This window comes from Rhinopithecus bieti, unplaced genomic scaffold, assembly GCF_001698545.2.
Source record: "Rhinopithecus bieti isolate Rb0 unplaced genomic scaffold, ASM169854v2 scaffold_4666, whole genome shotgun sequence".
NCBI classification, from domain to species: domain Eukaryota; kingdom Metazoa; phylum Chordata; class Mammalia; order Primates; family Cercopithecidae; genus Rhinopithecus; species Rhinopithecus bieti.
This window is the reverse complement of record NW_016804530.1, coordinates 1,599,114-1,604,047: the sequence shown is the minus strand read 5'-3', so window position 1 is coordinate 1,604,047 and position 4,934 is coordinate 1,599,114.

Sequence of the window (4,934 nt, the reverse complement as noted above, 5' to 3'; positions counted from 1 at the left end):
GCAGTGGCCTGGTGCCTCATACTCCTCAGGTGCAGGGGCAGGGACGAGAGAAGGGGGAAGTAACCCCATCGGGGAGGAGTGGAGGGTGGCTGAGCCATCTCCTGGGCATTGGGGGAGTGATGGGAATGCCACCACTGACGACATTGACTACTACTGACTGAGCACCCACTACTATCTACTGAGCACTCACTTGCTAGATACTATCTTGAACAACTTTATGAGGTTGCTGATATTTTCATTTTTATCCCTGCTTTACCAGTCAGGAAACTGGGAGGCCGGGCATGGTGGCTCATGCCTGTAATCCCAGCACTTTAGAAGGCCGAGGCAGGTGGATCACAAGGTCAGGAGTTCGAGACCAGCCTGGCCAACATAATGAAACCCCATCTTTACTAAAAATACAAAAAATTAGCCAGGTGTGATGTTGTGTGCCTGTAATCTTAGCTACTCGGGAGGCTGAGGCAGGAGAATTGCTTGAACCCTGGAGGCGGAGGTTGCAGTGAGCCGAGATCGCGCCATTGCACTCCAGCCTGGGCAACAAGAGTGAAACTCTGTCTCAAAAAAAAAAAAAAATCAGGAAACTGGTGCTCAAAAAGGAAAAGTGACTCAGCAAGGTCACAGACTAGGCAGTGAGGCTGTGGGAACCTGGCTCAGGGACACAGACCTGGCCTGGGGCAGCATCGCAGCTCCTCCACTAAAATACTGAAAATAAGAGGCTTCGATGATGGTTATAATCGTATGGCAGAACCCCAACTCAACTGGAGCCTTGGGACCCCGAAGCTAGGGTCTCACTCCCTGCTCTCCCCCAAGGCACCATTAGGGCACCACCCCAGGCCTTGGCAACCACGCCAGGCCTTGGCAACCACGACGCAGGGATCCTGCCTCTCATTGGTCAGGGGCTTAGGGGCTCTGGGCTGCCCTCTTGAAGGTGGGGTTCAGCCCAGGCAGGTACCCCCTATGCTGCACCCCACCAAGGTTAGGAAGAGGTCCTGTCCTCAGTGGGAGGGACCCTCTGATGAACAGCCCATCAGGTCTGGGTCCACGTGCCTGGGAAGAGATAGTGACACACTCAAAGTCCTTGAAGCTGCAAACCAGACCTCCTAGAGCACCATCTTCAAATACTTAGGATCTGGGAAGATAGGGGAAGTAGGCAATTTAAAATATTTCTTTATATTGGGTCAGGTGCTGTGGCTCACGTCTGTAATCCTAGCATTTTGGGAGGATGAGGATCACCTGAGGTCAGGAGGTCAAGACCAGCCTGGCCAACATGGTGAAACTCCGTTTCTACTAAAAATACAAAAATTAGCTCAGGCGTGGTGGCATGCTCCTGTAATCCCAGTTATTCAGGAGGCTGAGGCACGAGAATTGCTTGATCCCGGAAGGTGGAGGTTGCAGTGAGCCAAGATTGTGCTGCTGCACTCCAGCGTGGGCAACAGAGCAAGACTCCATCTCAAAAAAACAAACAAACAAAAAAAAAAAAACAAAAACAAAAAAAACCATTATTTTATATTGAAAAAAGCTTAGGTGTACCAGGAAGCCAAATGCAAAATCAGTCCCCCAACCTTTTTTTTTTTTTTTGAGACGGAGTCACTACAAGCTCCGCCTCCCGGGTTCACACCATTCTCCTGCCTCAGCCTCCCGAGTAGCTGAGACTACAGGCTCCTGCCACAACATTCAGCTAATTTTTTTGTATTTTTAGTAGAGACAGGGTTTCACTGTGTTAACCAGGATGGTCTTGATCTCGGCCCCCTTGGCCTCCCAAAGTGCTGGGATTACAGGCGTGAGCCACCGCACCCGGCCAATCAGTCTCATTTTTAAGGTGAAATGTCTATGCCCAGAACCCCAAACCTCTGCTTGTTCACTTGCCCATCCTTAATCATGGTGAGAGCACTTCAGGGAGGATTCAGGACTGACTTATCTTATGACTGACTCTCCCTTAACAGTCCTGAAGCAGAGGTGCAGAGATTCAGAGGCTGGCAGCTTGCCTTCGGTCGCATAGCCTGTGGGTGGCAGGACTGAGATTCTCCTACCTTGGGCCCCAGTGCCAACACTTGCTGTTGTACCATGCCACCTCCCTGCCCCCTGAGACTGGGCCTGAGGAAGCCACGGGCCCCTCCCATGCTGGGGAGACTGGTTGTGGCAGGTCTCAGGCCAGGCTAGAGAGAAAGTGAAGGGGAACTACAGGGGGCCGCTCTGCACTGGGCTTTGAGGGGCCCATGAGCTGGGTTTGATCCTCCCTCCAGGAGGGACTGTTGGGGTGTGTTTGGCCCTGAGGAGCAGGAAGCTGCTGAATCCTGCTCAAATGAAAAGATATTTGCTAAGCCAGGCACAGTGGCTCACACCTGTAATCCCAACACTTCGGGAGGCAGAGGCAGGCGGATCACTTGAGGTCAGGAGTTCGAGGCCAACATGGTGAAATCCTGTCTCCACTAAAAATACAAAACTTAGTTGGGTGTGGTGGCAGACGCCTGTAATCTCAGCTACTCAGGAGGCTGCGGCAGGAGAATCACTTGAACCCCGGAGGTGGAGGTTGCCGTGAGCCGAGATCACACCACTACACTCCAACCTGGGCAACAGAGTGAGACTCCAAAAAAAAAAAAAAAGTATATTTGCTGAAAAGACCCAGCCCGTGAAACTCAGGAGCAGTCAAGGGAGGTAGTGAAATGGAAGTTGGAGCTCAGAGTTCCTTCACCTCCCCTGCCCTCAAGCCTTCTCTGCCTCCTTCCCATCAGTCAGCTTCTTCTGGGCATGGTCCTGGCAGAGACTTGTCTCTCTTCCAGTTGAAGCTCCTTCTTACTTTCTCAGCTTGTGTCCCATGCTACTGAGTCTCTGAGACACAGGGTCAGATGTCTAGTCTGGCACAATTGGCAGGAATCCCGAGAAACAGTGTGGGTGAGGGGACAGTCATGTTGGGTGCATGGCCCCATAACAGGGTAAGAGTCTGACCAACAGAGGCCCTCCATCTGGGACTGGGAGGCAGGTCTATGTCAGGCCTGTATTTAGGTCTCTAATGGCTCCACACAAGCCCCTTTCGCTCACTAAGCCTGTTTCCTAACACAGCTGTGGGATGGTGCTTTGGTTTACATAGCATGCGATCCCATCATAGATCACACATGGGGAAATTGAGGCCCCAGGAGTGATCTGTCTAGGCACATGCATCGACAAGAGGAGAGGCCCGTCCCACAGCCTCGCAGCACGGTTGCCAGAAATCGATTCTCTGCCCCCACCTCCCCATCCCCTAAAGCCTCTCTCCATCACCTGCTTCCCACAGAAGCAGCCTTTGGAGCCTGGGCCTCCAAAGGGCACATTCAGATTTGAGGGATTTGGGGAGCCTGTGGGCAAGGGCAGACTACTCTGGGCTTTTGGGTGGACCCCAAGGAATGCAAAGGAACCCCTGCCACTCTCCATGAATAGAGTTGAGTGCCCTAGCCCCCATTCTTCCACATGGGAATATCTTTTTGAGAGCCCTGCTGGCTATTGGTCAAGGCAGGTTAAAAGCTGAGGTTTAAAGTAGCCAGGAGTAGTGGCACCTGCCTGTAATCCTAGCAACTTGAGAGGCTGAGGCAAGAGGATCACTTGAGCCCAGGAACTGGAGGCTGCAGTGAGCTATGATCACACCACTGCACTCTATTCCAGCCCTGGGGGAAAGGGCAAGACCCTGTCTCAAAAAACAAACAAAAAAAAAAAGGTTGGGGGGCCGAGGTGGGTGAATCATGAGGTCAGCCTGGCCAAGATGGTGAAACCCTGTCTCTACTACACTACAAAAATTAGCTGGGCGTGGTGGCAGGCTCCTGTAGTTGCAGATACTCGGGAGGCTGAGGCAGGAGAATTGCTTGAATCCAGGCAGCAGAGATTGCAGTGAGCCGAGATTGTGCCACTGCACTGCAGCCTGGGTGACAGAGTGAGACTCCATCTCAAAAAAAAAAGCTGAGGCCCTAGAGCCACACAGAGACCAGGTCCAAACCTCCTGCCACCACTCACACTGCATGCCCCTGGCACCTTGCTTCCTGCAGCTCACCAAGCCCTCTCATCTGCAACTGGAATAATATAACGCCTGCCTCGAGGAGGAACAGTAAGGAGTGGATGGGATGAAGCCCTCCACCCTGGCCACAGGTGGTGTCTGTGGGTGGCAGAGCTGAGATTCCCTAACTTAGACCCTAGTGCCGACACTTGTCGTTGTACCATGCCACCTCCCTGCCCCCTGAGACTGGGCCCAAGGAAGCCACAGGCCCCTCCCATGTGTCCTGGCCCTTCTGGGCTCCCATGGAGGATGGTGCTGCTGGGTCACTTGCTTTGGGCTCTGCTCTCAGACTCCCTTCACCACAAGGTGTACAGTCCTCTCCATTCCACCAAGGCCTGTCCAGGCCTCGCTTGCTTAATCCATAGTCCTCAGAGCCACCCATCACCAGGCAGGGCAGGTGGGAGCTGCTTCATGTTGGTCTTGGAGACAGATTTTCACCGCCAACCACTTCCCATCAGCTCAGCTCTAAGAAGGTACAAGGTGTTTTTGTTTCATAAAATCATTATTGTTGGCCAGGTGCGGTGGTTCATGCCTGGAATATGAGCACTTTGGGAGGCTGAGGCTGGGGATCACTTGAGGTTGGGAATTTGAGACCAGCCAGGCCAACATGGCAAAACCCCATCTCTATTAAAAATACAAAAATTAGCTGTACGTGGTGGTGGGCACCTGTAGTTTGAGCTACTTGGGAGGCTGAGACAGAAGAATCGATTGAACCTGGGAGTTGGAGGTTGCAGCGAGCCAAGATTATGCCTTTGCATTCCAGCTTGGGTGACAGAGTGAAACTCTTTATCTAAAATAAAATTAATATATATATATAATTATTATTATTGTTGCTGGACGAGGTGGCTCATGCCTGTAATCCCAGCACTTTGGGAGACCGAGGTGGGGGGGATCACCTGAGGTCAGGAGTTCGAGA